The sequence below is a fragment of the Fukomys damarensis genome, unplaced genomic scaffold, assembly GCF_012274545.1.
Source record: "Fukomys damarensis isolate Sample0158 unplaced genomic scaffold, DMR_v1.0_HiC HiC_scaffold_16, whole genome shotgun sequence".
NCBI classification, from domain to species: Eukaryota; Metazoa; Chordata; class Mammalia; order Rodentia; family Bathyergidae; genus Fukomys; species Fukomys damarensis.
The window spans coordinates 128,468,560-128,490,340 of record NW_022900928.1 but is presented as its reverse complement, the minus strand read 5'-3'; the positions used below and the strand labels follow the sequence as shown (position 1 = coordinate 128,490,340).

At 44.1% G+C, this 21,781-nt stretch overlaps 1 pseudogene; it reads left to right on the top strand.

Annotated features, from left to right (window-relative positions):
• Positions 1–8,967: 8,967 nt before the first annotated feature.
• Positions 8,968–19,524, top strand: LOC104851016 (annotated as a pseudogene).
• Positions 19,525–21,781: the final 2,257 nt, after the last annotated feature.

The window sequence follows — 21,781 nt, the reverse complement described above, 5'->3', positions numbered from 1 at the left end:
AGGGTCAACGGTGACTTCCAGCCCGGAGCTGACCAGGTCTCGCCCTGGAGCTTACTGCAGGGATGGGGGCGTGGTGCGGCAGTGTCAGAGGTGGGGGCGGTGGCCCGCGCTTTCTTGTGAGCTCCTCCCCAGGAGCTGTACTGCACATCCTGACTGTTCACTGGATGTGCTCAGAGAACCCCTAAACCGCTCTTTTAATCTCCCTCGCTCCCCCACGCCATCTGCTCACTTTCAACACTGAAGGGCCTAAGCTTGGACCGGCTGATCTGTGACTGGGAAGGTGTCCTGAGCAAGTGGTCCTTGGGGTCATAACTGCCATTACCCTTGGGGTTCAGTTGCATCTATGGAGTCAAACCCTGAAGGAGCCCCCTGGCTCCCCCAACCCCCAAATTAAACGCAACCAACCCCCTCCCCGTGCCCTTCTCCTCTCCCTCTCTGAACCTTTCATCTGCGGGAAAGCTCAAACCCCTGTGAGTTGGCGGGCTCTTTGACATTTTCTCCCAGCCCCGGGAGCGCTGTGCTTCTTCCTGGGTGGGGCAGGGAGCTTTCATCCCCTGGGTCTCACCTGGGTGCCGGCGCTGACTAAAGAGGAGAAGAAAAACGAAACTGTGCCCCAGCCCCCAGTTCAGCAGGGGCCCTTAGCCAAACCCCGCTGCCTCAGCCTTCGCCTTCCACAGTCCTCGTCCTGCGGGGAGGATGGGGCAGCGAGGATGGACTGGGTGCGGCTGCTGCTCCCTCCCCTCCTCCTCAGCCAGTGACTCCCGGCTGAGCTGGGCACCGGTTCTCCCCGCACACTGGGCTGCACCTGAAAGGTTCCTGTGCCACCAAGCTGTGGCCACGGACCCCTACGAGAAGGGCTCGGTCTCAGCCGTTCTCTTCCCTCCCTGGGTTCCAGAGCCACCTGTCTACCTCCCTGGTCCCTCACAGGGTCACTTCTCTGGTGCCGGTTGGCTTCCTCCCTCCACCTTATTTGGTCTGGGTATTTTTAGTGAGTTCCAGGTCAGTCAACTAGCGAGACCCTGTCTCAAAAAACAAAACAAAAAAAGGAAAAAGACAAGGCCACAAGTTGACTTTATAAAAAGGAGGAATATGTACGAAGGTTCCATCTAGGAGCCTACAGCTCTTCTCTCCCTCTTCTCTGCCAGCACCCAGGGGGGACTCGAGGGATGAAAGCTCCCTGCCCCACCCAGGAAGAAGCACAGCGCCCCCGGGGCTGGGAGGAAATGTGAAGCTCCTGCCAACTCACAGCGGTTAGAGCTTTCCCACAGATGAAAGGTTCAGAGAGGGAGAGGAGGACACGGAGAGGGGGTTGCATTTTATTCCTATTAGCTATGTCTATATCAATTAACAAGAAATATTCAAGAAAACACAGTAACAGGAAAAAGAGGCGCTAATTGATATCACTTAGTGAAAAATTGTAATCTATAGACTACTCTATAATTATAACCTAAAACTTAAATGATTTAACACAGCCAATTCATCTAAAACTGCGCTTTGATGTAATGTAATTGTTGTATGTGATTCATATGTTTTCAATAATTGGTTAAAGTACCTGCAGTAGCTTCATTTAAAAAAATTTTAAACTCACATCAATTTCTGTGCTATATTTATTTTTTAATTTTGCTTATACAGACTTCTGGCACTGTTAAAGTATTCCATTAAAAAAATAACAGTTAAACAAATATTAGAGGATTACCAAACTCACTGAACTATCTGTAGTCTTCTCCAGGCTTTATATGTTTACATTGTCTAGGGCCAGTCACTATTTTAAAAGATCTTTTGAGCCAGGCATGGTGGCATACATCTGTAATCCCAGCACTTGGGAGGCTGAGGCAGGAGGATTGCCATGAGTTTGAGACCAGCCTAGACTACATAGCAAGACTTTGTCTCAAAAACAAAGCAAAAAAAAAGTCTTCAAATCTGCAAAATAGAGGCTGAATACAGGTTGTAAGCCTTATAGTAAAAAAAAAAAAAAAAAAGGTTTGGTGATTTTAAAAATACATATTTTTTATTTAATATATTTATTTGCCATTGTTATAGTTAAAATAGGAAGACATCAAAATTTCTGATTAACAAGCCAAGGGAAAATCTGTATGCTCTTAAATGCCACCTGTTATAATATTTAGGTAAACATCTCAAAATAAATAGAGACTAATATTAAAAATGAAAGTTTTATGCCAAATACTACTGACTTCTACCATTTTGGGGGGAAACTATTCATCAATGTTCTACTTTAATATCTAACCCCTGCTGGTATAACATGGTTAGAAAATGAACTATAAGTGTCAATGACTTGCTAATGTTCCCATCTACTCTTCCTGACTATCCAAAAGCAGAGGCCCATCAATCAGCACAATCTACCTTCTTTTGTCTCCTTTGGATCAGTCAGGTGAGATTCTGATCCCTGGGTTAGGAATACACTCCCAGACTCATTTGTTGGTGCAGATCGTAAAGCACTCAAACACCAAGAAGTCTCGACAAGGCAAGGTTTAACTTCTGCAGAAGGGCTTGGGCACACTCTACCATGAGGTAGTAGGTGCACAAGGAGGCCACAGCAGAATCTTTTTATCCCTAAGGCATGAGAAGCAGCTGGCCTTTTTCCCTATTGGCTGAGTTGAAGGTTCACACTCTATGCTGATTGGCTAGTTTAAGCAGCACAGAGGGAGGAGCTGAAGAGTTTCTGGGCAGGTTTGATAAGGGGAAAAAAAGTGGGGTACAGGGGAGGGAAAAATCCTTGGTTGTTGATAAGTTATCTTTGGCTGTCTACTATGTTTCTGGAATCCAAATTAAACAAAGATTTTCCATAATATGGAGACGCTCTTTTGTGTATATCTTTTATAGAAAAGACATGGCGGGGGTTTCTCAGATCTGACTAGGCAGTATCAAGGCATCTCCTCAGCCTGAAGCAGTTATAGGAACTGGACCCTTGGCCCTTATGCACCCCTTAATTAAGAATAAGGATCAAACTCTCAGGGAGGGAGATGAGATAGGATAGAAAAAAAAATAAAGATAGATAGAAAGGAAACAAGGAAAATCATAACTTTAAAAGTTGTACTTTTGGGCCAGGAATTTAGCTCAGTGATTCCACTGCCAAGGATCAAAGTTCAATCCCCAGTACAAAAAAAAAAAAAAGTTGGACTTTTAAACAGACTGCAAATCCAGTACACAAAGTTACCCAAGGTTTTCTGTGTCAGTATTCCCTAGGTCTATTTATGCTTTTTTTCTTCTAGGTCTATCACACCCCAAATCCTTTAATGACACATTAAATCCATAAAATAGCTTGGCTGATAAAGGGCAGAAAAGAACAGATAAAGGAACAGACAGAGTTCAAAGAATAATTTTAGGTAAAACATGTTAAATCACCCATTTAAAAAAATTGGTGGAGTTCATGCCTTTCACCTATAAAGTGACACATTATTTTTCTGTAGGTGAACCATCCTTTTCCTCATAAACCAAGCACTTCCTCTTCCCCCCTTTCCCTACAGGTCCACATTCTATTTCTTTGACTATGTATCTTTACATTTCTGCCTAAAAAAGTATTCCTAATCATGTAAAGGTACAAGTTCCCAATGTTGAATGTAACTGTGTTGTATACCTAAAATGTACCAATAAACTTAATGAAAACAACAACACTTTATGTCAAGTAGAAGCTAACTTAGAGGAAGGATTTGAAAAGGATCCTAAAGAGGTGTTCAGGAAGCCAGTAAAAAAATGGGAAGGGTAGGGGAAAGGCAATAAGGGAAAAGGAAAAAAAAAAACCCATGAGGAAAATGAAAAAATGGAAATAAAGTATTTGCAAATAGGGAAAGGAGGAAGGGGTGAAGGGAGGGCAGGGATAAGGGGAAAAAATGAGAACCAAGACTTGTCATGTAAAGGTACAAGATCCCAATAATGAATGTAAGTGTACTGTATACCTAGAATGTAACAATAAACTCAATGAGAAAAAAAGACAGTAAATACCTTCCAATTACTACAGCAATTACTAGAAAACAATAGTTACAATAACATCTTAATTTTAGAACAAATTATTTTAAAATGGCATATATTTATCTACCTTTGTTTTATAAAGTCATTTCTCATTAATCTAACAAATCATCTTTTGAAAAAGAGACATTAGGTATGAATATTGAATAATGTATAACAGTGCTAAAAGATTTTGTTTTATTTTTCTCTTAGTAGGCAATAAATACCTTTTATAATTGTTTCAAACCCTTTGAAATACTATACAGTCCATCAAGCACAAGTCATAAAAGCATGATAATGTGAAAGTGGCATTTAATTTGTCAAATCAGTAAATAGGAAAGACTGAGAAGTGAGCTGACCATACCTTTAAATTTTTTTTTCTGACTGAGGTATAATTTACCTATAACTGAGTCCACCTTACATGGGTTTGATGAGTTTTTGTAAGTGTATACAGCCATGTAACTATGACACAATCAGGATATATCTTTTTTTTTTTTTTTTTTTTGGATTTTTGAGACAGGGTCTCACTGTAGTTGAGACTGACCTGGAACTCACTGTGTAGCCCAGGCTGGTCTCAAATTCACAGCAATCCTCCTGCCTCAGCCTCCTGAGTGCTGGGATTACAGGCATGTGCCACCACACCCGGCACAATCAGGATATAGATTATGTATCTCCATCACTCCAGAGAGATCCCTTGTGCCTTTTGCTAAGGAATATTTTGTTCACAAGATAGACTAATAAACACATCATGATGGTGCTCACGTTAAGGTGAACAACTTAGGGTTCCCATTGTTTCTACCACAAATAAAAGTGATTTCCTGAAAGTTAAAAAAAAAAGTTTCCAGCATCTCCTGGGACATCTTCTTCTACAGTTCTGAAATCTAAGTCCAGCCAGAATTCTATTTCTTTGCTAGTGTATAGATACTAATGAGATTTCCTCCACTAGCCCTATAGGTAGCTATGTAGTGAGTTATTTTTAGCAGGATAGGCTTTTAAATAGAATTCTTTCCATTTATCTTGCCTGGGTACACTAAGCCCTTTTAGTACAAGTACTTAATTCCTTTACTGCTCCATGAAATCCTGCTGATACACTTCCTCTGGGGCCCCTTTTGAGAACATCCATTATCCATATGCAGGCTACCTGTTCCCTGTCCTCCCTATTTATAATGTAGAGAGAAGAAGCTCCAAGAAGCACTCCTCTTCTTAGGCCATTACTATGAGTTTTAAGTGCACTAACCTAACTGCAGTTCAACGGTCAACATTTTAAGCCTACTGATTTTTTAGCATTTCAATAATGCTAATGCTATCTATTAACCAAAACTCGAGAGACATAAACTTCCTTTAACACTTTCCTCAAGACAAAAATAGAAAATTATTGCAATTTACTAAGTTTTCCCAGTCAATCTGCCTCTGACTGTTCTTGTGTGTGTGTGTGTGTGTGTGTGTGTGTGTGTGTGTGGTACCTGGGATTGAACTTGGGACCTTGAGCTTGTGAGGCAGGTGGCAGCACCACTGAGCTAAATCCTGGCCCTGTTCATTCTTATTTGGTGTCAGTGGATAACTTCCTCGCCTCCCCCTTAGTGAGGCAAACCTGGCCAGCAGGTGCTCCAGAGCCTCCCAGCAAGACACTGGAGAAGTGTGTGGGGGAAATTTCCCTTTGGGGTCACAGATTAACAAGCTGGAAATGTACAGAGACTGCCTTGTATCCTAACTCCCAGGATGTCTGCCGCGGTGCACCCTGTAAAGCAATTAATTCACTTATGGTCCAGGAAGGGGTAGAGGCAGTTTGAGCACTGACTGAAGGAAAGCATATAGTAAATTGGAATCCCTTTCTTTGTATGAGAAATGGCAAATGTGGCCACAAAGACTGCCACTCCCGATGCCACCGCAGTGGTGAACCGTGGTCCTGGAGATGACAACTCATCAGTAAAGGCCTCAGGCTTTCAAATCCTTTTGAGACTTTAGAGAGACTTAGTGAAAGAAACACTAAAGGTCTTCCAAGAATAACTTGCATGTATTTTGACAAAAGACGACCTTTCCTTGCTGGCACCTGTGGGCAAGGGTGCTGTGTGTTGAAGGACCTGGCATGCTTTTGTGACCCTTGCTCCCATTTTGGCATTGGAGATCTGATTCAGGTCTGTCTGTCTATCTGTCTGTCATCTGACGGGTGGCTCTGGATTGCTCTATAACTGGAGGTAGGGGACACTGAAGAGTTATATCTTCCAAGTTGAATGTTTCAAGCTTTAGCTGTTTAGTTGCCAGGACAACCAAGAGTCCCATCCCTACCTTCCTTTCGTTGCTGCCCCTCTCCCTGGTTTTCAAGTTCTTTCTACTTGGGAGAGCAAGGTCCGGCTTTTTCTGCTTAGCTCAGCTGATCCTTACCCTCCCGCAGTCCCTCTGAGCGGGTGGCTCACTCCTTGCCTTCCTCATCTCCCCGTGCAGGGGCACTGGACAGTGCCAGCTGCTTCTCCCCAGGAACCACTCTAGTCCTACATCCAGGCCGTGTCCCCCACGCTGCTCCCACTGGCTTCCATTCCTGCCTCCCCCACTGGCCAGGGCCACTGGGAACTCACCTCACCTCAGGACGCTGCCTTTTCACCGCTTTAGAGGACCCCAGGCTTTAGAGGACTAAACAGTGGCTCACTGAAGCCAGACAGGGCCAAGGCTGTGATGACAGAAGGAAGAAAAAGTTTCTTATCTGGAGCAACTGGAGGACATCTGTGTATCTCAGGAGCCAGGGAAGGCGCTGTCTCGAGGTGAGCACAGCTGCCCAGGGGAGAGGTGGGAGATATTGGCCAAGTAGCACCTGGGGCCTTCAGACGCTCTGAGCTCCTGCAGAGCAGGTCACAGGTTGCGTCCTACATTGGAGAGCCGGGCCAGCCCGATGGCCACCTTGGATTCTCCTCTTCCCTCTCCAGAGCCCTAGGGACCCCTTGTGCTCTCTTCACCTCCCACACCTGCTGTCATTACGCCTGCAAAAAGAAAAGCCCAGACTCTGCTCGTTTTACCATCCAAATCACTACGAAGTGATGCGCGAAGTGAAGGGAATCCAAGAAGCCATAGATTTCTCCTCAAGTCTCACATGGGCCACTTACATCTCCAGAGCCAAGCAGAAAAATCAGTGCCACCCCGTGAAGTCCCCCTAGCACAGGACCTCCTTTAGCAGTGTGCCAGTGAGTGTTCCCGATAGACAAGACCAGAGCTGGATGTATTTGCTCTGGGTAACCTTTCCCTATCAGCAGTCACTGACGCCTCTGCTTACCTACAGAGGGCTGGGTGAAGCCCTCCAGGCACCCTCTCCTCCACCACAGATGTGGCCAGGGAGCAGATTCCAGAAGACAGCGCAGGGGCCTCAGGCAAGAATTCGGCAGTGAGGACATCAGCCAGACTCGGTCACTGAGCCCGAGTATCATTAGCACAAAGGGTGACTCCATATCCAGGATGACAGCTGATACCAGAACCATCTGACCTGCCGTTCTGGGACACAGCCTGTTGGACATGGAGGGAAGGCCTGGACTCATTCAGTGCTGTACCATCCAGCAGGCAAGGCAGAAATGGCCTTTTTCACACAAGCAACAATGAAGTGTTCAGCCTCAGACAGCAGTGGCTGTCCAGGTTCCACCTCCTGCAGACAGACACCAGGTGCTGTGGCTGTGGCCTTCAGACCCAGAGCCACAAGGTGTTCAGCTGTCAAGGACTGAACCAAGGGGAACTGACTCCGCTGGCCCCGTGACTAGGCTCAGAGCTGAATGAGGGCCATGACAGCACCCTACTGGGGAGGCTGCTAATGCCTGCCCTTTCTATCCGTAAGCGGGGGGCTCTGGAAGCCAGCCAAAGGTGGGCAGTCAAGTTAATGGGCAATGAAATATGATTTAAAAAATACAGTGAATTAAAAAATATTTTGATGTATCATAATAAAAGATATATTGCCATTGATCCCCCTCAGAGCATTCTCTCTCACTTCAAACACTTATCCCATTGTCCTTGCCACTTTCTGAAGCAATTCTGGAAGTCCTCTTTCATGAATGTCTGCCTTAGATCAACATTTATATTTTGCTTTGATTTGGGGGGAGAGCCAGAAGTCACATGGTGACTGACTCAGTGAATAAGGTGGGTGAGAAAGCACCATAATGTTTTTATAGACCTGCCTTTCAGGTGAATGACACTGAGCAACAGCATTCACTCTTTTTTTGTTTGTTTGTTTCGTTTTGTTTTGTTTTGGTATCACACCTCATACAGACACTCAGGAAAGAGGACTTCCAGGACTCCCTCAGAAAGTGGAAAGGACAAGAGATAAGAGTGTCTGAAGAGAAGAGTGTTTTGAGGGAGATTAATGACAATGTTTCTTTACTGTTTTTTGTTTTTTTTGTTTTTACTCGAACACACATTGTATTTTTGAATCAGCTCTTGGATATCTGTACTCACCAGCCGGGGAACACTGGCAATGCCCAATACATACGAATACCCTGTGGGTATTACATCCTCCTAGGAATGCGGAAGGACTGGTCTAACCAGGGGACAGCAAGTGAGGCAGGGGAAACAAGCTACTTCTTGGCATCTTCCAGGTCAACTGTTTTCCCAAAGAGCCTACAGTTCAGATCTGGATGTTTCTGTATCTGGACCATACTGTTTATGTTCATAACTAGTGCCTAATATCAACAACTCCTCAGCTTCTAGTTCTTCCAAATAGTTTACTCTCAACCTCCCAGGCTTTGTTCAGGGTTTTCTAGAGTTAGGCAAAGCAAATCATCTAGAAGAGGTTTTTCTGTTCTTCCGAGACAGGCACAGAATCCAGTTCTGAAAAGAGGCAGCACCCTGGATGTCCTGAAAACCAGTACAGAGCTGCCTCACCACCAGAGGGCAGTGTGGACTCCTCCAGGGGCAGGAACTGGGTATTAAAACCGTACAGGAGATAGAGAGCAGGAAGTCTTGACGGCAAGACTGTTATGGCTGCATCTGCTGCACTTGGACATTGATAAGCTTCAACTTGGTGACTGCACAGCCATGAGTCTTGCTGCCACTAGAGTAGCTGCCTGCAGTTAGCAGTGAAGCTGGAAACTGGAAACTGGAATGCAGCTTTCAGGACAAGCTCTCATCCCCACGAGCACTTATAGTGGCGGCAGCGTGGCTTTGTATCTCTTCTGCCTTCCGCATTTCATAGTGCTGCAATATGTCCTGCTTGGACCAAAGGAAGCTGGGCTCTGATATACAATTCTGGATTGCATGGAATGTTTGTGGCTCAGAGAGGCAAGAGATAAAAGACAAAGAAACAGCATAGTGGTCTTCGACTTAAAGATGCAGGGACCAGTCTACTTCATCTGTAATGCAAGCTGGTGCTGTTGTTGCAACCTTCTTGGAATGAAACAAGATTGAACACCCACAGCAAGGTGACAATTTGGGGCAAACATTGGGCAGACAGCACAGCAGTCTTTCTACCCCTTCCCTACTGCCAGCATACAGATTGCAAAAAATCCCCAACACCATTCAGCACACTCAGATGTGCCATATCACTTTTGGAAGAATGCACAGTACCAGACATGGGAATGACAGTACAGCTGCTATTCTTTGTTATTCAGCTTATTTAATCTGCATATTAGCATACCATGAACCATGTTGTTGATTGATGTGCAAAGTTGTTTACTCTTAGTGCATTAGTTATATACCATAGAAGGTGGATAGCTGCAGCTGGCTGACTTAGTGCTTAACGTTTTCTAGTTGGTTGTAATACAACTGTTCTTCCTTTGTTTGTAGCTGGGAGTGTCTGAGAATGCTTGTTTTAGAGGGAACTTGATGGAGAAAGAAACCAGGACCTTAAGAAGTGAAATCCATTGGGAACACAAGAGCTACTAGACTTTCCAGGAAAATGCACATGTGGTGGGGGAGGGAGAGATAGAGGGAGTGGTTAGGAGCAAAGGGACTTGTAGGAAAAAAATTGTAGCTCTGCACGTGGGTGCATGAGGCGACAGCAGCCGGGCCAGGGCTGCGGGACACACAGCCCAGTCCAAGGGTCAGGCCCTCTCCCTAGGGAAGCCACGAGGTCAGTGGCCCAGGCTGTAGAAGCAGTTCCACAAAGCCAGCCAGCTGTTTAGTGTGAAAATAAATGGTGCTGAGGAACGAAGCTAGATGATGAATTTAAGGACATGGAAAGGAAAAATAGATGTTACCAATAAGGTTACAGAAATTCTTTCAAAAGCCACTGAATATCTTCAGCTGAATGCAGTGTACAGAGCTAAGCTAGAAATGCTGAACACTGTGTCAAAGGTCTGAGGGCAAGTGAAGACCACAGGCTACCCGCAGATGGAGAGGTTGCTGGGGGACCCTGTATTGGAGTACTGTGAGGGCTTTGCCTTCAGCAATGCCTTGATCAATGTTGGTGAATCCATAAAACTCTTGGCCAAGGTGAAACACTGTCTTGATATTAGCGTGAAGCAAACTTTTATTGATCCTCTTCACTTACTCCAAGATAAAGATTTAAGAGATTGGGCACCACTTGAAAAAGCTGGAGAGGCTTCCACCTGGATTGTGATTATAAAAAAGAAGTGACTAGGTAAGATTTCAGACTAAGACACGGTGGTAGAAAGCTTTGAGGAGTCAAAGGATTTGGCTGAAAGAAGCATGTTTAAGTTTTTAGAAAATGATGTAGAGCAAGTCAGCTAGTTGGCCATGTTTGTCAAGCTCACACTAATCTATCACAAACAATCCACAGAGGACCTACAGTTATTCCCTGTATATTATCAGATCACAGTGCAATAAAGCTGGAGATCAATAGCATAAGAAACCGTAGGAACTTCACAAACACATGGAAATTGAACAACATTCTCCTGAACAATCTATGGATCACAGAGGAAATTAAAGAAGAAATCAGACAGTTTTTACAAATAAACAAAAATGCCAACACAACATACAGGAATCTATGGGACACAATGAAAGCAGTTCTACGTGGACAATTCATAGCAGGGTATGCCCACATTAGGAAAACAGAGCAAGCTCAAATAAACAACCTAACGATGAATCTTAGACTCCTAGAAAAACAAGAGCAAGAAAAATCAAAAGCTCGAACAAGAGAGGAAACTATAAAGATTAGAGCTGAAATCAATGTAATGGAAACTAAGAAAATGATACAAAAAAATCAATTAATCAAAGAGTTAGTTTTTTGAAAGAATAAATAAAATTGATAAACTCTTAGCTAACCTTATCAAAAAAAGGAAGGAAAAGGCTCAGATCCATGCAATCAGGAATGAAAAAGACAAAGTCACAACAGATCCCACAGAAATCCAGAGGATCATTAATACCTACTATGAGAAACTGTACTCTAATAAAATGGAAAACACAGAAGAAATTGACAGATTTTTAGATACTTATGAATTACCAAAGTTGAATGAAGAAGATAAAAACATTTTAAACACCCCAATCACAATCAGTGAAATTGAAAATGTAATTAAAAACTTACCAACAAAGAAAAGCCCAGGCCCTGATGGATTCACTGCTGAATTTTACAAGACATTTAGAGAAGAAATACTGTCATTACTCTTCAGACTTTTCAGTGAAATTGAAAGGGAAGCAATACTTCCAAATTCATTCCTGGAAGCAGGTATCACTTTGATTCACAAACCAGGGAAAGATGTAACTAAAAAAGAGAACTACAGGCCAATCTTCTTAATGAATATAGATGCAAAAATCCTCAATAAGATACTAGCAAACAGAATACAGAGGATCATCAAGAAGATCATACATCCTGACCAAGTTGGATTTATTCCAAGGATGCAAGGATGGTTCAACATACGAAAGTCAATAAATGTAATACACTATATTAACAAAGTCAAGGACAAAAACCATATGATCCTCTCGATAGATGCAGAAAAAGCATTTGACAAAATTCAACACCCATTCATGATAGAAAACCCTGCAAAAAATTAGAATAGATGGTTAATATCTCAACTTAATAAAGGCTATCTATGAAAAACCAACAGTCAACATCATACTAAATGGCCAAAAACTGAAAACCTTCACATTAAAATCAGGAACAAGACAAGGATGCCCACATCACCACTCCTCTTTGATATAGTTCTGGAAACATTAGCCATAGCAATTAGACAAGAGAAAGAAATTAAAGCAATAAAGATAGGAAAGGAAGAAGTTAAACTGTCATTATTTGCTGATGATATGATACTCTACATTGAAGACACAAAAAACTCCACCAAAAGACTTCTTGATGTAATTGACACTTTTAGCAGAGTAGCTGGATACAAGGTCAACACCCAAAAATCAATAGCCTTCTTGTATACAAATAACAGACTCACTGAATGAGAAATTAGGGAAACAATTCCTTTCACAATAGCACCCAAAAAAATGATGTCTCTGGGAATCAATCTAACAAAAGAAGCAAAAGACCTCTACACTGAAAACTGCAGCACTCTTAAAAAAGAGATCGAAGAGGATAGAAGAAAATGGGAAGATATCCCCTGCTCCTGGGTAGGAAGAATCAACATAGTGAAAATGGCCATACTACCAAAACTGCTATAAAGATTCAATGTAATACCAATTGAAATTCCAACATTATACTTCACAGAACTAGGAAGAAGAATCCAAAAATTCGTTTGGAACCATAAGAGACCTAGAATAGCAAAAGCCATCCTAGGCAACAGACATGTGGCAGTGGGTATAACAATTCCCAATTTGAAACTATACTACAAAGCTACAGCATGGTACTGGCAAAGAAACAGACCTGCGGATCAATGGAAAAAACTGGAAGACACAAAAATAACTCCAGATGTACTCAGCTACCTCATCTTTGACAAAGGAGCTGACCATCCCCACTGGAGGCAAGATAGCCTCTTTAATAAATGGTGTTAGAAAAACTGGATCTCAATCTGCCAAAGATTAAAACTAGACCCTTATCTTTCACCATGCACTAAATTAAAATCCAAGTGAATTAAAGATCTAAATATTAAAACAGAAACACTAAACTTGCTGGAAGATAAATTAGGCAGAACTTTGGAAGACATTGGCATAGGAAAAGACTATGAACAAGTCCTCATTAGCACGGGAACTAGGAGAAAGAATCAACAAGTGGGATCTCCTCTTATTGAAAAGCTTCTGCATTGCAAAAGAAACCATCAACAGAACTAAGAGACAACGTACAATGTGGGAAAAAAAATTTTACCAGCTGCTCCTCAGACAAAGGACTATTATCTAGAATATAAGAAGAACTCAAAACAATCAGCCCCCCCAAATATAAAGACCCAATTCAGAAATGGGCATCTGAAATGAACAGACATTTCTCAGACAAAGAAGTAAAAGCAACAAGTAAATATATGAAAAAATGTTCCACATCATTTGAGAGATGCAGATGAAAACAACACTGAGATTCCACCTCACCCCAGTAATAATGGCTGCTATCAAGAAATCAAATAACAAATGTTGGCATGGTTTTGGGAAGAAAGTAACCCTTTTCCATTGTTGGTGGGAGTGCAGACTGGTGCCACCATTATGGAAATCAATATGGAGATACCTCAAAGAGCTAGGTCTAGAGGTTCCATTTGACCCAGCCATCCCTCTGCTGGGTATTTTTCCAAAAGATTTAAAAGAATCATACCACAGTGATATATGCTCAACAATGTTTATAGCGGCACAGTTTGTAATAGCTAAAACTTGGAAACAGCCCATCTGCCCATCTGTTGGAAACTGGATAAAGAAGATGTGGTTTTTCTATAAAATGGAATACTTCTCAGCCATAAAGAATGAGAAATTAGAGTCATTCATAGGAAAATGGACACATATTGAGGATATACTCTTAAGTGAAATAAATAAGTCACACATGTGTAAATACCAAATAGTTTCTCTGGTGTGAAAAACTATAATAGTACATGAGATCCTAATGGGATAATTAAGAGTGTGAAATAGGAAGAAAAGGGCTAAAGGTGTAGGGAAAGTGGGAAGGGTAGGGAAAAGGAAATAAGGGAAAAGATAAAATATGAGAAAATGGAAATAAAGTGTTTGTTAATGGGGAGGGAAAGAGGGCGTGAAAGGAGGGCAGGGACAAGGGGAGAAAGTGAGAACCAAGACCTGTCATGTGAAGGTACAGGATCCCAGTAATAAATGTAACTGTATTGTAGACCTGGATCGTACCAATAAACTCAATAGAAAGAAAAAAAAAAAGAAGGGAACATCATTACATTAACCAATCAAATAGGTGAAAGCTGATATGAAGGAATTATACATGAGGAATCTGCATTCTTCCCTATTAAGTATGTGGAAGTGATTGTGCCTTTACCTCGGTAAATGTGTAACTCAAACTTTGGACATACTTTCATGACTGAAATGAATTCAACACTGTGTCGCCGTGTGGTTTTCAGGGACCTCTGTGCTCTGAGACCATCTTAATGACTTTTGTATGTGTGCTCTCGTTCTAAGTTATTTTGTATCCGTTGAATTTGTATACATGATTTTCTTGTCTTCACTACATGAAAATAGCTTTCTTCCTTGCTTATTGTTCTAATAAAGTCATTGGTTAAATGCATTTTTGTTTCTAGCTGCTAAAAAAGAAATCATACTGGTTGCTGAAAAAAAAAAAACCCTACAGGAAGTGGGAATGAGGAGAAGGGACTACTGAAGCCTTTTTGGTTGTTTTGAGGCAGGGTCTCACTGTGTAGTTGAGACTGACCTGGAACTCACTATGTAGCCCAGGCTGGTCTTGAACTCACAGTGATCCTCCTGCCTCAGCCTCCCGAATGCTGGGATTACAGGCGTGCACCACCACGCCCGGCTACCAAAGCCTTTTAAGAGGGCAGAGACCCACTCATGGCTCTGTCATGGAGCATCCAGAGATAGGAGAACCGGCCAGGAGCATGGGGCAGATCCTCCTGAGAGTAGACCAGCCAGGAACAATGGGCAGAACTGTCAGTTAGGCACGTGCTTGTTGGGTTTCCCCACTGTGAAAAAAAAGGTCCTTTGGCTCTTTTTCACACATTTAAAATCTCACAGCTGGCCCAATGAAACAGCTGAGATGCACTCGGTGACTTGGACTGGTGTGGTAGTCGGCCCAGCCTGGAGAAGGCTGGCAGCTGGCTCAGACCCGAACTCTAGAACCTCCCATATCTGTGAATTCCCTGGGGGACGTGGTCTTGGGCTGTCAAAGTACAAGGTTGGGAAGTACACTACTGGAAGGGGCCTTAGGGAAGAGCAGAGCAAATATAACCAAGGAAGATGTCCAAGAAGGCTGGGCATCCAACCAGTTCCGACAAGTTGCCCATACATCATTGCTTCAAAATGACCAGAGAGCTTGTTAAAATGCAGATTCTGGGAGCCCCTTCCCTGGGTGAGAATCGCTACAATTGAGGCACAGGGATTTTACAAGTTTTTACAAGTGGGACAACTTTTCTAGGTGACCCTCTCTTACCACAAATAAGTTAGAGGTTCGCAGCCCTAAGATATGATTGATCTTTCATTTGACTTAAGCTTTTGACGAATGCACAAATTTCACTAACACGCCCATGACGTTGGTAACAGTGGTGCCTTCAATTTAATGGCAGGCGCTGCCCCAGACCCGGGAGGTGACACAGCCTGGCATTTCCTGTTTGGTTGATTTGATTTGTTCACTTAATGTTAATATTTTCTGGTTTTTCAACATTTATCATATAAACAGCTTTCAGACGCAATAATAAAAATAGAACACGAAACCATCTCAGGAAGAAAGAACCAAACTGAGAAGGGAAAAAGGAGACAACGGCAAAGGGGTATGAAGGACAAGCAAAACAGCCGCAGAGAAGGCAGGATTTGGAGGCTAACAAGCTTGGTGTAGCTGCTTCGACATTGACTTGGGAGGCCTAAGGTTCTTGCACCAGTTTCAAAGCTTTGTTTGGGTGTTGGGCTCTTATGGCTTAGATCTAAAATGTCCCCCAAAAGTCTCACTCTGAGGTCAGGCCTGGGGGTTGACATGGAAGGGTATACTCTGCTCCCCACTCCCCCCTTCTCTCTCTGCTTCCTGGCTGCCAGGGAATGAACAGCTTTTCTCTCCCATGCTCTTCTGCATGAGGTTCCCGCTTTGCAGCCAACTGACCACGGACTGAATTCTCTGGAACATGAGCCACATTGAACCACTGTTCCTTTAACTTGTGGGTGTCGGTGCTCCTTTAAGTTGTGGGTGATGGGCGAATGACAGATGCAGGCTGGTAAGATATTTGAACATGAAATTACCCCCAGGAGCGCCCCCAGGAACTCCAATGATATTTGGTTACAGGCAGTGGAGAATACTGCTGGTCCCCACCGAAACACTTTCCTGCTGAGCTGCAGAGGAAGAAAAGAAGACAGGAGGAGTCCAGCTGCGGACCAGAGATCTTTGAAACAGCAACATGCTGAGGGAGGCCAACGAGGATCCCTGTGAGGAAGAGGGATGGGGGGTCAGGGAGGGAGGTTGGAGTTTGCATCAGTGGGCCCACCCCTTCCCATGAGTCCCAGAGGATCAGTGTCTCACTGTGCAGGCTCTGTCCAGTAACGTTGCTCTCAAGGGGTGATAGAGGAGAGAGCTGCATGGGGTGGGGGATGCTCCTACTCCAGGTGTGTGCTAAAATACCTATAACTGGAACACGTGGTACCCTGAAACACACAGGGTGTGTTAATCTCCTCCTAACAACCCCTCTTGGTGCCCAGGAAAGAGTCATAGTCCTGCTGGGTCACAGGCAGAGCCCTTTTACTTGACTTTCTTCTGTTTAACTGGCTCACATGGCCTAAATGCACCAAACATCATTTTTTTGAGGAATATTAAACCCAGTTAGACTTTATCAGGCACCCTCAGCTTCAGATTATATAAAGGTTTCTTTCACCAACTGGCAAAAGCGAAAGATGCTCAGCCTCAAGTTGCTCGTACAAATTTCTGAGCAGAAGAGAAGAAATGCCATCTGATCCAGCCCTAGAAGCTAAGTGCCTGGCACATAGCAGCTGCTCGGAGAAGCTGACCTTGCCCTGTCTGTGAAAAGGCCAAGTTCCTTTCCCTCCACCTACCCTGTTCCAGGCTCCTCTCTCCATCGGGGTCCTCTGGAGCTGAAAGCTCTTCAGTCTTTGACTTGGGTACAGGTGACTTGTTTCTACCACACTGGACAGAATCAAGGACTCTAGCTAAGGTCAGGCAGGACAAACCCCAAAAAGAAGAAGGACTCCAGCTCCAGCCTGGGGAGCTACAGGCTCAGGGGCCAGATGGATGGAAGCCCTGAGGTGGGACTCCTGAGACACCCTCTCCTATTCCTGGTGACACTTTCACGCCAGGAACCCTTGGCAGGAAAGGGGGAGGTGTTTTTCTCAGACATTCACAGAAAGGCCGCATCCTGCTTCATTTCCACCCCACTCCTTACCCAGATACTCATGGCAAAAATCCCTGACCTGCCCCTAAGCCCAGCCCTGGTGCCATGTCAGACTTGAGGCAGGAAGCCAGGCAGCAGACCCAGCCCAGAGTTTGCCTATGACCCTCTGGGCCTGTCGTTGAGAACCATCAGGGCAGCCTCATCAACCTCTTTTCACCTACACCGGAAAACCACCAACACCTGGATTTTGCAGGGGGCTTCCTGATCTCCCTGCTTCTACAAAGCCCAATCCTCACAACCCCTTACCCCAACACCTATGCTCATCTCAGAAGACTGATTGCACCCCTCAAAACCAGATTATCAGAGCCCCAAGGTCCCGCACGAAGGATGCCTCATTCTGTCCTTCCCTTCCTCCTCGCTGGCCTTCTTGCTGTTCCCCAGAGCCCGGTGTGCCTCCAGCCTTTTACGGCAGCTTCCTGTGTCCGGCAGGTTTCCCCTCTGAAAGTCCCCATTTCTACATTCTTTAAGTGTTGGCCCAAACACCACCGTCTTGGGGAAGCCTCCCTTCCCCGGCTCACCAGCTTCCCCATACCCCACCCCCATCCCTAAGTTGGCCAGTTTACGCGCTCTGATACGCTATGTCACATGTCCATTGTGCTTGGTGACTGTCGTCACTATCATAAAGGCTCCATGATGGTATTTTTTTTTTTTTGTCTATTTTGTTTGCTGGTTTACCCTTGCTGCCAAGCTCATAGGTACTTAATAAATCTTTGTGGAATGGATGGATGGATGGCCATTTGGACAGACTGCCTCTCCAGAGCCTCCCTGGCCCCTTGGCGTCTCACACTCCAGCACCCAAGCTGAAAGCCCATGTGGCAGGCCAGGCTTCTTGTCTGCACCCTGCCCTCCCTGCCCTCCCTGCCCAGGGTCCCACTCCAGTGTGGATGACCTCCCAAATGAACGCAGGTATCCATCACCTCCTCTGTCTCTGTGGGTTCTGCCTCTTTTCCTGTTTGCGCTGCTTACCTGAGCCTTGATCAAATGTTTGCTCCCACTGTTAAAACCAGAGCCTGGCAGTAGCTGAAGGGGTGAAAATAGATTTTATCCTCAACTATGGTGACAGGGAGAAGGAGATCTCAGTGTAGAACTGGGTTCTACTCTGACACCATGGAGAGCATGTGGAAATCTATACCCCAGGAGCAGGCTGGGGATCTGTGGATGGAAAACCACTAAGAGAAAACATCAGGATAGAGGGACCTAAAAGGCTTAACAGGATTCTTGCTGAAGCCAGGCCCAGTGATCGGACCCTCTGGGAGGGGTTCTCCCTAACCCCACGTGCGGGTATTTGCTTGAAAATGGGTGATGCAGATCTCACTAGGACAGGTACAAAAGCCTTTACCCTGTGGGTAACAGGGATGGGGCAGTGCCGGCCCAAGCCCCACGGGACCAGAAGGCACCTGCAGATTTCCTCAGCACGGCAGCTGGGAACAGGGACACTCCGCGACCCGGAGCCCTGCCAGCTCTGAGAGCCCAACCTTAAAAGCTAACTGCTGCTCGCTCAGCTCTAAGCCAGGCTTAGAGACAGTGGCCTGTGGCTGCTCTGCCCACAAATTGTGCAGGAGGAGCGTGAGAGTTCAAACTCAGCAACTTAGCCACAGCGGCCCCCTTTCTATCTGGAAAGAAATGGGTTAAGAATTCAAAAGTCCTCACCTCCTCCATCGATCTGTCTGCGCCCTCTGACTACAAAGACAGGACTGATCGATGAGGCAAGCAGGATGATTTCATATCCCAGGCTCTTAATGGAGTTCTTCGGAAGCCAAGAAAACTGAGCAAGACCCCCCCAGGGGGCGTGGCCTCAGGATGGGCTGATTCCTACTTCCAGTGTCCTGAGCCGTGATCTGCGGGCGGTTCCACCTTTTCAGCTTTTTCTCTTCTTGTCTTCTAGTCCAAACCCAGTCCTTCTGTGCCCATCCCAATCTCCCGACACCTGAACTGTATCAATCGAGAACTGACAAGTTCTTTCAAATCCTGCCCTCACTTTCCAACCTTTACCCTGTCCAGCCAGGGGGTGCTGCCTCTCCTCAACACGTCTTCACCTAGGTACTCCCGTGGAAATGCCACGGAGCAGAGGGACTTTTCATGGTTGCCTGCTACCTTCAGGGTCAATACAGCAAACCCCCTGAGCCCACTTGCCCCAAGCTTCCACCGCTGCCTCGACTGCTGCGGAAAGTGTAGAAGACGGAGAGGGGAGCAGGGATGCTCCTAAAAACTCCCAGAAAATAATACCTTTTGTAAATGCTAACACGTGGTGATACTGTCCAAATCAGCCCGTGAAGTCAGTTATGATGGTTAAGACACATGAGTCATGGGTGTCGTTTTGAAACTATTCATATACATAATCACCAAGTTTTCATCATGATAGAAATAAAAACCTAACTTGTACACCAGAGTTCTAAAATAATCGGCTATACAAATACAAGAAGCAGGAGAAAATGAGCAAAACCTCAACAATAATCCAAGAACCTCATACCATATGCAAAAGTTAATTTATACTAATATGCACTAATAAAAGTGTTTTTAGACTAAAATCTTCAAAACTTAAAGTGCACTAGACTTAAGTGTAAGACAAAACATGGGAGAAATTATGCAAGGTGGAAGTAGACAGGATGATTTCCCAAAGATGTCAGGCCCTGCACTAGAACCTGTGAATATATAATGTAATGGGATAAAAAGGACTTTGCAGGTGAAATTAAACCAACAGGCCTCAAAACAGGGAGAGTCATCTGGTTATTCAGTGGACTCTGTTTAATCACATGAGCCCTGAAAAGTAGAAAACTTCCTCCAGTGGCAGCACAAGCGAAAATTAGGGATCACAATCATGAGAAAGATTCCTAGTGTTTTGATGGCTATTCAAGGGTGTGAGAGAGAGAGATTGAGAGAGAGAGAGAGAGAGAGAGAGAGAGAGAGAGAGAGAGAGGCATTGAGGACCAAGAGCAGCCCCTGCTGATCCCTGCAAGCACCTGGGAACCTTAGCCCTATGAGCTCAGGGGTCAGGATCTGCACACACCAAAGGACAAGACACAGGTTTTTCTGGAGCCTGATGGGGCCCCAGTGGCCAGCTCCTTGATTTCATCCTCATGAGTCCCAGTACAAAGAAATTAGCAAGGGACCCAGACTTTTGGCCTATAGAACTATAAGATAATAAATTTGTGTGTGTGTTGTTATAGCAGCAATAGAGAAATAATAAAGAGGTATGGGATTAGGCAAAGATTTCTCAGATAAGACAAAACACATGAACAACATGAGAGGGGAAAGATCAAATATAACTTCATGAAAATTAAAAACTCTGAAATCTGGAAGATACTTTTAGCAAAGACGTAAAACTATTTACAAAACACATAGTTGATAAAGGACTTAGGTCCAGAATATATTTTTTAAAAATCTCACCACTCAAAAATTAAGTGAAAAAATCCTCAATTTTTTAAAAAGTGGGAGAGCAGAAAACTTGAACAGACACTCACCAAAGAAGATACACAAACAGCAAATTAAACACAGAAAAGATGCTAAGCATCACAGACATTAGGGGAAATGCAAATTAAAGCCCCATGAGACACCATTTCATATCTATTTGCATTTATAAAGAAAACTTTTTAGCAAAAAATGTATGAAATGTCACAATGTAAAAATAACTTGGGCTTTGTTTAGTTCAGAATCAACAGACACCATAGGCATCTAGTCTCACTCAAAAGTTTTATAAATAAAAAGAACCACTGTTAATTTTGCTGACCAGACATGCCCCCTTCCGGTGGGCTAGAACAGATAACTAGATGAATCTTAAAGGTAAGCTCCCCTACCAAAGAAGTGCTACATCTGGGTTGAAATTCAACTGCCTCACCACCATGTTTTGAATATCAGCAATGTGAACTGTGAAAATGAAATGTAACCACTTGAATGAGATCAAGGTTGTAAGACCCTATAAAAGAAGGAGTTATAGCCAGGCGTGGTGGTGCACACCTGTAATCCCAGCACTTGGAGGCTGAGGCAGGAGGATCACTGTGAGTTCAAGACCAGCCTGGGCTACATAGTGAGTTCCAGGGCATCCTCAACTACATAGTGAGACCCTGTCTCAAAACAAACAAACAAAGAAGGAGTTATAGCCCAGTACTAGTCGATCCGGGCACTGCTTTATGTGGGATCGATCTTTGTTGACATTACTTTCCTTCTGCCGCCTCTCTGTGTGTCACTTAACGATCCCTTCCATAACAGCGTCACTAAAATTAGCGAGACTGACAATTCTAAGAGCAGGTGAGGAAGCAGAGCAGTTGGGAATCTCATGCAAGACACATGTGAATGTGAAATGGTAAAGTCATATTGGAAAAGTTTGGTAGTTTCTTATAAAATTAACTTATATTTATTATTTGACCCAGAAACACCTTCCTAGGAGAGTACTAAAATGAAAACACAGGTCCACATAAAAACCGGAACATGGCTGGGTATGGTGGCTCATGCCTGTAATCCCAGCA